The 9785-nt window shown below is 48.9% G+C and overlaps 1 long non-coding RNA gene across 1 annotated transcript; it reads right to left on the reverse strand.

Moving 5' to 3' along the window:
- Window positions 1-244: 244 nt before the first annotated feature.
- Window positions 245-8167, reverse strand: LOC146581208 (uncharacterized). Its single transcript, XR_014891317.1, has 3 exons — window positions 8107-8167; window positions 7385-7512; window positions 245-550 (listed from the first exon to the last, which is right to left on the reverse strand). It is a non-coding gene; the product is annotated as an uncharacterized LOC146581208 (long non-coding RNA).
- Window positions 8168-9785: the final 1618 nt, after the last annotated feature.

A 9785-nucleotide genomic window follows, 5' to 3' on the forward strand; every position in this document is an offset into this window, starting at 1 on the left:
GTGGGCCGGTCTCTAGTCAAAATGCCCGATTTTCTGTCCCAGGCCAGTCCTGGCCAACAGGGAAACAAACGCCGACACTGTGCTGCAAGTCTTGGACGACAGTACACCTAAAGCTGGCCAAATGTGACCAAGTGGTCGGCGGGGTTATGAACAAAATAAATAAACTTGACAACGCCACCTAGGGGAATTACACCCCCAGGAAATATATTTAAGAAAAATAAATAAAAGGAATAAAAGACCGCACAGATTCAAGGATGCACACTGAGGCAGGTTGGCTTCCAATATTAAAACAGTTTTATTTATAGAAATAAATAAAATATTATAAATAATATTTTATAAATAAAATATTAAAAGTCAAGATGTAGCGTCATTATTGACAGTGTCCTACAGTAAAAATAAACAATCGTGGAACTTGGACTTACCAGCAGCCGTGGAACCAAAAGAAAATCACACCAAAAGAATCACTGCAGACCACCCAGTGCTGTACAAAAGAAAGTGTGAAAACGACCCACCACCTGAGGTCCCAGGGCCACTGGCTCGTCCTCCTTCACTGAAATAAAACACAGAAAAGTATGTTAAAAGAATAAAAGGACACTGAGCGTCAGGCTCGCTACAAATCATAAAAAGACTAAAACACACTTTAATAACTTTAATAAAAGAAATCACACACACACACACACACACACACACACACACACGGGAAAGGCTTATTCCCCACGGGTCAAACTACCACTCGTGCTGGTAATAATTATTCTCAGGCGTAGGCCGGTCTGGCTCCCCACCGGCTGAGACCGGCCACCCAGGCGATTTAGAGTCCCAGCACGACACTCGGGCAGAGAATCACTTCAGCCCGATCACAGAAGTGTGGGTACGAGCAACAGTCCAGGGTAAAATAGAACACCAGGCGAACCCAAAAAAAGGTAAGCCTACTTAATAAAAACAAGATAAGACAAAACAAGACAAGACAGCAGACTCCACCAAGGAGGAGTTCACAACAGCAACTGAGAAGGCAGTCCACTCTTCCAATTTAGGTTGGACACTTTACCATGGAGAGGTGAGTACAGCAGTGAACCCTGAAACAGATAAGTGTAACCTTAAACTCTTATAGCTATGAATGCTAATAAAAGTAGTTCTAACAGCTTACCCCAGGACCGGAGGCACTATACTCTCATTGGTGGAGATACCACGAACACCTCTCTCCGCAATTGCAGAATTAAACAGACTGCTGCGCTACAACAGGCCGGAAAAGGATATTAACACCAATTCCAGTATTCGGAGGGAATCCAAGGTTAAGCGAGAGCATACCTGTAGCTGTCGTATAATCGGCTCTTGCTGATCAGTCCGTCGCAGTACGCCAGCATTTACTGCTGTATCGTACCAGAAGCTCGGGAGGAATTAATCCAATAAGACATCGGCTTAGCTTTATACAGGCTAGCGCCACCCTGCAATCAATGTGCAGGTGGGTTCCCAATTAACCCGATCACCTGATACAAGGAGCGAGTGCAGTGGAAAGAGCGAGGGTGGTAGAGCGAGCGAGAGAGAGAGAGAATGAGAGAAGAAAAACAACGGAAGGCGAGTAGCCCATCTGGCTACATCTACCCCCCTTTTTTGTATTGGCGCCCCGACAATAACTCAAGGAACCTAACACCATGGCCTGAATATGGCAAGCTGAGCATTAGCAACTGACGCAGATTCAACAGGACGTGGCAAGTGATAAACATTTGAGTGATGACCAGCTGTTGAACGTGCTGTTCTCCGCAAATGTGGCCCACTCACCTCAGACTGTTCAACAGAGCCTGAGGAAGAACCTGGGGGAGCAGAGGTCGAGGGTGCTACAATCACACTGGGAGTAGACCTGAGCTCCACCGATGGAACTCTAGAGGCATCGGGAAGTGACACCACAGGTGCGACAGGGTGTGAGGGTACCTCAGGGACAAGGAGCCACAACTCGTCGTCACTCAGAGAGGTCTGCTCTGAGTCAGCGGGTACAGGTGGGGGTGGAACCGGTGGACCAGGTGTAGGTGGCCCTAGGCTGACCTGTGCCTTTAACATGTCACGATGGACATGTCGAACCTTCTCCAAGTCTCCCACGGGGGCAATGGTATAAACAGCCCCGTTCTCTTGGGGTGCCCTCAACACCTGATAGACCACAGAGCTCCAAAGGTCCTGGATCTTGTGCCGGCCCCGGGTGCTATGATCTCGAAGATACACCAGCTGACCGACCTTTAAAGGAACAGGGTGGACTCTCTGGTCATGCCGTTCCTTACGGCGGTCAGCGGCCAGCGACAACCGTGCCCGAGCTCCCTCAAAAGCCACCATTAACCTGGCTTGGTGCTCGGCCACCCAGTCCTGTACCTCTCCAGGCACTGGGTCCTGAACGCGGCCTAGAAGGAAATCAATAGGCAGCCTAGGATCCCTGCCAAACATCAAGAGAAACGGTGACTCTCCGGTGCCCTGATGTGGCGTGCTATTATAGCAAAAGAGCACATGCGGTAAGCATGCAGCCCAGTCGCGTTTCTGAGATGATGGCAGAGTCCGGAGGAGGTTATGGAGGGTTCGGTTAAACCGTTCGCACTGCCCATTACCCGCTGGGTGGTAAGGGGTTGTACGGGACTTGGCTACCCGATACAATTCGCATAACTGTTGCATCACCAAACTCTCAAAATTTCTACCCTGGTCAGAGTGGAGGCGGCTTGGAACGCCAAACTTAAAAAACCACTCTGTTAACAGGGCCTGGGCCACAGTAGAGGCCCGCTGGTCCCGGGTAGGGACTGCAACAGTGTATTTGCTAAAAACGTCAGTCATAACCAAAACGTTTTCAACTCCACTACGGGAAGGTTCCAACACCGTGAAGTCTATGGCCAGGATTTCATTTGGCCTAGACGCCAACAGGTGACCCATATAACTATGAGGCCCCAACCCTGAGTCCTTTGCAACCTGACAGCGTTCACAACGCTGAACCCATTGCTTGATGTCAGAGGACATCCCGGGCCAATAGCAACGCTGCCTGACCAGTTCAGTGGTGCGCTCAATACCTTGGTGCCCATGGTCCTGGTGCAGCTGCCTCAAGGTCTCAGGCTTCAGAGCCTCTGGGAGAACAAGTTGGAGGGCTTCCTCACCTCCACCTGGACGCAAAATACGGCGATAAAGGATGCCATCCTTCTCCACCAGACGATCCCACTGACGCAGCAGAACCATAACTGGTTTGGGGAGCTGATTCCTTTCCTCCGAAGAGGGCAGGGTGTGCCTCCTCCAGTGTACCAAGAAATCCTTGAGGAGGGGGTCAGCCTCCTGCAAAGCACGAATATCCTCCAGGGAGTGAGATGGAAAGGCCCCAATCTCCAACTGAGTAACGGAGGGCAAAACGGCTGGACACTGAGCCTGCCGAAGTGAAGTCGGGACACAAGTCCCAGGCAACACACCCTCGGCCAAGCTGGAGCTCGTCTCATACTGTCGAGAGAGAGCATCAGCATTCCTGTTACTGCGGCCTGAGCGATACTTGATCTCAAAATCGAATGCCGCCAGCTGGGAGGCCCACCTCTGCTCGGTGGCACCCAGCTTAGCTGAAGAGAGGTAACTGAGTGGATTGTTATCGGTGTAAACCACACACTTCTGCCCCAGCAGGTACTCCCGGAACTTCTCGGCCATGGCCCACTTGAGTGCAAGAAACTCCAGCTTCATGGAGCTGTAATTGTCCATATTGCGCTCATGTGGCCGAAGACCTCGACTAGCATAAGCCACTGGCCTAACGACACCTTCTACATCTTGGGAGAGAACTGCACCTAAACCACTGTGGCTGGCGTCAATCTCCAAGATAAATGGGCGCGTAAAGTCAGCATATGCTAGCACAGGTGCAGACACAAGCTTTGCTTTCAGGGCCTCAAAGCTCTCCTCACACTGAGGGGTCCAAAGAGCACTCAAACTCTGTCCCGAGCCCTTCTTTGTCTTTGTGCCAGCCGATTTAGCCACCACTTGATGCAGGGGAGCCGCCAATGCGGCAAACCCCTCCACAAAGCGCCGGTAATAGCTGGCGAAACCCAAAAAGGATCGCAACTCTGACACGGAACGAGGACACTGCCATTTGGCTACTGCGTCAACCTTGGCTGGATCGGTCGAGACACCCTCACAGGAGATTACATGGCCCAAGTAGTTAACCTTCTGCTGGAAAAAGGCACACTTTTCTAACTTAGCCTTGAGCCCCTGTTGCTGCAGCCTTGCCATCACCATCTCTAGCCGTTGCAGGTGCTGAGAGACAGACGAGGAGAACACAATGATGTCGTCTAGGTACAGCAGTAATGACTGGCACTGCTGATCCCCGAACATCCTCTGCATTAGGCGCTGAAAGGTACCAGGAGCATTGCACAGCCCGAATGGCATACGATTCCACTCGAACAGGCCAAACGGCGTGCAAAAAGCGGTCTTGGGCTTATCCTGCTCAGAAACTGGCACCTGGTTGTACCCGCTGGCCAGGTCGATGGTAGAAAACCAGCGTGCGCCAGCTAGGGCATCCAGACTTTCCTCGATGCGAGGTAAGGGGAAGGCGTCCTTCCTTGTTTTGCTATTCAGCAAACGATAGTCAACGCACAGCCGGAGGCTTCCATCCTTCTTGCGGACCAACACGATGGGAGAGGCATAAGGGCTGCTACTTTCCCTAATTACCTGGGCCTCCAGTAGCTGGTTGATATGAGCCCTGACAGCCTCATAATCAGAAGGAGGAATTCGCCTGTACCTCTGCCGGACAGGTGCGTCATCGAGTAGCGGTATGTCGTGCGAAATGAGGTTTGTGCAGCCCAAGTCTCCCTCATAAGTGGAGAAAACAGAGCGGTACTTCCGCAAAAGTAACCGTACCTCGTGTTGCTCTGACTCAGCGAGAGCAGACAGGTCAATCGTATCCACCATCTCTTGAGCAGGGCTGCTGGTTGTATGGGAGGAAACGGTAACGGGAAAAGAGTGTTCCTCGCTAACACCGGCAGGGAGGCTAACAACAGTAGCTTTGCTTATCACTCCCAAACGGGTCCGCGGGTGGAGAACAGCTTCCGCTGTCCCTACATTGGTGACTGGGATGTAGGCAACGCCCTTATCCACCTGAACCAAACATGGAGAGGCCAGCAACCCAACTGGCAACCCGGACTCAGAAGGTTCAAAAAGCACAGCCTGACCTGACAACTGCTGAGAACAAGTAGTGGCCACCAGCTGCATAACACCACCAGGTATCCGCACGGCCCGCGGGCCCTGTACCTTAACGGTACCGACAGGGTCCTCTGGGGCTTGGGCTGCAGACTGGTGACACTGATGTAAGGCCTCCAAAACTGGTCTCGGTGCCTGTGACACAGAAGGAGAATGAAACAAGGAGCCACCGAAAGCCCCAAACAGTTCTTGATAACAGCGGCGGATTACGTTCATTCCTAAGATGCCAGGGACAGAGGGCGTAGCCCCAGGAGGGTCCTTCACTATAAGGATTCCACAAGAGGGCATTTCCTTGCCACACAGGAGTACACTGAGCTCCAAATAGCCAATGTAAGGGATGGCAAGCCCATTGGCAGCCCGAAGCTGTAGCCAATGACATGACTGAAGGCGTTCTTGTCCCCAAGGGGCAAAATGTGCCAAAAAGAAACTTTCTGTGATGGTGGAAACCATGGACCCAGTATCCACCAAACAAGGGACAGTTACCCCACTAATAAGCACATCCATCTTTGGACACGATGAAATTAGCCTGCCAATCCTATCTTTCTGTGAGCCAGTGAACTCCCCACCTGAACTGTGACTCTGCAGCACAGATGGCGTTAGTTTTCCGACTGGGTAGCGGGAAGATGATTGCCAACTGCGGCGTAAGGAGGGCCTGAATCAGAACCTGCTCTAGGGCGGCGTGAAGCCCGCTCCCCAGTGCACTCCCTAGCAAAGTGTCCTGGCTGCTGACACCGGCGACAAATCACCGAGCCAGCCCGTGAAGGCCGAACACTTCTTCGGGGGTTCTGTAAAGAAGCCACTGTCTCAGTGAGCTGATTTAACTGCTCTTGTTGGCGCTTTAGGAGTTCCTTTAGCTCACGCCACTCTGACTCGGGTGTACCAACAGGAGCGAACCTAGGGCTAGTGTGCACTCCACACTGAAAACCATATGCCGATGGTTGAGAATAGCCACGGTCGCGAACACCGCCTGAAAACCCTTCTCTTTCCCATCTAATTGCTTCCCCGCGCACCTCTAACAAGGTGGCAGTGGGCACACGGCGAACGTATTGTTTAAGCTCTCTGCGGAGACCACTATCAACAACATGTTCTACAAATTGGTCTCGGAGTAGCACCTCTGCGTTACGCATACCATCAGGTGCACTTTGTTTTACTTGCTCCATCAGAGCCATTAGCGCTAAGGAAAACTCCTGCAAAGTCTCTTCCTCCCGTTGTCTCCTCGAAAAGAAAGCCTGCTGCAGAGTGACATAGGACTGCGCATTGCCATACAGTTCCTTTAAAATGGTCAACACCCGAGCAGGATCCCCTCGCTCTAAATTAGGGCGAAATTTGATCTCCTCCCTTGCTTCTCCCTCTAAATGGTCAAAAATAAAGAAAGCTTGATCAGCAACAGACAGGTGCCGGGCCCGCATGCATGCTTGAACCTCTTCGACCCATTCAGCTATATTGATGCCTGTTCTACCATTGAACATGGGACATTTACGGTCCCTAGGCACCACCACCAGACGCTCTGTAACGGCGGCCTGGCTACCAACATTTGGTATGCAACCAGCTGGTACGAAAGAGGACGACGCGGCCCCGCCACCAGACTCGAGCACAGCGCCCCCATCCCGGCGCAATTGCTCATTATCTGCCCTTAACTGCGCTACCAAGTCTCTAAGTTGCTGCAATTCTTCCTCCATAATAAATTTTGACCCCAAAAAAAGAGAAAATTAAATCAGCAAGGTGCTAAAATCCTATTACTCTTCCTTCTACCTGGATACTGCTGTCTTGTCTATAATCACACTCTAAAACAAATAGAGCCTTCAAACAGGTGAACTAGACTCGTTGCAAAAAAATAAAACAATTTACAAAACCAAACATCTACCTCAAACGTGCATCCTGTCGACAACGCCAAGTATGTGACCAAGTGGTCGGCGGGGTTATGAACAAAATAAATAAACTTGACAACGCCACCTAGGGGAATTACACCCCCAGGAAATATATTTAAGAAAAATAAATAAAAGGAATAAAAGACCGCACAGATTCAAGGATGCACACTGAGGCAGGTTGGCTTCCAATATTAAAACAGTTTTATTTATAGAAATAAATAAAATATTATAAATAATATTTTATAAATAAAATATTAAAAGTCAAGATGTAGCGTCATTATTGACAGTGTCCTACAGTAAAAATAAACAATCGTGGAACTTGGACTTACCAGCAGCCGTGGAACCAAAAGAAAATCACACCAAAAGAATCACTGCAGACCACCCAGTGCTGTACAAAAGAAAGTGTGAAAACGACCCACCACCTGAGGTCCCAGGGCCACTGGCTCGTCCTCCTTCACTGAAATAAAACACAGAAAAGTATGTTAAAAGAATAAAAGGACACTGAGCGTCAGGCTCGCTACAAATCATAAAAAGACTAAAACACACTTTAATAACTTTAATAAAAGAAATCACACACACACACACACACACACACACACACACACGGGAAAGGCTTATTCCCCACGGGTCAAACTACCACTCGTGCTGGTAATAATTATTCTCAGGCGTAGGCCGGTCTGGCTCCCCACCGGCTGAGACCGGCCACCCAGGCGATTTAGAGTCCCAGCACGACACTCGGGCAGAGAATCACTTCAGCCCGATCACAGAAGTGTGGGTACGAGCAACAGTCCAGGGTAAAATAGAACACCAGGCGAACCCAAAAAAAGGTAAGCCTACTTAATAAAAACAAGATAAGACAAAACAAGACAAGACAGCAGACTCCACCAAGGAGGAGTTCACAACAGCAACTGAGAAGGCAGTCCACTCTTCCAATTTAGGTTGGACACTTTACCATGGAGAGGTGAGTACAGCAGTGAACCCTGAAACAGATAAGTGTAACCTTAAACTCTTATAGCTATGAATGCTAATAAAAGTAGTTCTAACAGCTTACCCCAGGACCGGAGGCACTATACTCTCATTGGTGGAGATACCACGAACACCTCTCTCCGCAATTGCAGAATTAAACAGACTGCTGCGCTACAACAGGCCGGAAAAGGATATTAACACCAATTCCAGTATTCGGAGGGAATCCAAGGTTAAGCGAGAGCATACCTGTAGCTGTCGTATAATCGGCTCTTGCTGATCAGTCCGTCGCAGTACGCCAGCATTTACTGCTGTATCGTACCAGAAGCTCGGGAGGAATTAATCCAATAAGACATCGGCTTAGCTTTATACAGGCTAGCGCCACCCTGCAATCAATGTGCAGGTGGGTTCCCAATTAACCCGATCACCTGATACAAGGAGCGAGTGCAGTGGAAAGAGCGAGGGTGGTAGAGCGAGCGAGAGAGAGAGAGAATGAGAGAAGAAAAACAACGGAAGGCGAGTAGCCCATCTGGCTACACAAACACTGCAATTTTCAAACTGCACGATTGGCTCGCAGTTGGTAGGTCACGATGCAGGTCTCACACTATACCGCCCGATGCTCTGATGCGACCTGAGTGCGCACACTGTGCCTCCATATAATGAAGGTTATAACAGAAAATCTGTCGCTCTCTCTCTCTGTCTTTCTCTCACACAGACACACCACCACCATCAACTTTGCTAAATTGCTAATGAAAAACATGATCAGGCAGCTGTGATTGAGCAGCATGTAAATCCAACTATTTTCACGGTTGTTGTGGTCGTGATAATTTTGTGAGGCCACATCGAAAAGGCTCGGATGAGCTTTCCAAAGTTCTACAAGTTGTGCCTCCATCGCTTGTGTCCAGATCACACGCTGCACTACCGTGCTGCTCCGTCTTTTTCACCAACGTTTACGTGTTTGCGTGTGAGCAGTGTGAGCGGCTGTGGCGACACGCTCACGAGCGAGCAATGTTTGTTCCCCTCAGAGAAAGAAAAAAAAAGGCTGCAAAAGTACAGGGAGGAATGGGAAAAGGAAAACACCTGGCTGGAAAAGTGCACGATAACACCTATAAAGCACACTGCACTGTGTGCCGGTGCACTTTTTCCATAGGCAGCTTCTAGTGGTGGGCACATGAAGAACATGAGGGACGTGAAAGCTCGGGGAACCCTTAACCAATTTTTTGTCCACCAGGCCACGGCAGAAACAGATATGGTATGTAAACACTGTCTCTTTTTTTAAACCCTCTGGTTAAGGTTAATATGGGCATGTGCAGTGAATATCAGCGCTATGTGGCCAGAAGTGTGATAATATAATTTATTTTGTGTAATAAACAACTGCAAGGATAGATGATTACAACAAATAGATGACTAATACATAAAAGTAATACATGAATAATGATGATGAGTTATGATGCGTACTCAAGCGGGTTTACAAACGGGAGCAAAAGCTGAAATAATGCCTCTACTGAAGCCAATTGTACTAAATGCACTAAATGTGCACTGTTACAAGAATATTTTTCTTTCTATTGTTTTCTATTAATTTATATAATTTTAAGTTAAGCAGGGCAGAGTTCTTTTAAAGAAAGATTTACTTATATTCTCAAAAGTTAAGCATGACAGGCTTCTGCTTAAGAAAGAGACCTGTTTTACTGTGTTAATGTTGTCATTTTGAGCTAAAAATAAATGGCTAAATGATTTTCATGTGTTCATGTCACAAAGAATATGCAT

The sequence above is a fragment of the Mchenga conophoros genome, linkage group LG3, assembly GCF_057382185.1.
Source record: "Mchenga conophoros isolate Kocher_MC1m ecotype Shallow Benthic linkage group LG3, M_conophoros_male_GT1.1, whole genome shotgun sequence".
In the NCBI taxonomy this organism is placed as follows: domain Eukaryota; kingdom Metazoa; phylum Chordata; class Actinopteri; order Cichliformes; family Cichlidae; genus Mchenga; species Mchenga conophoros.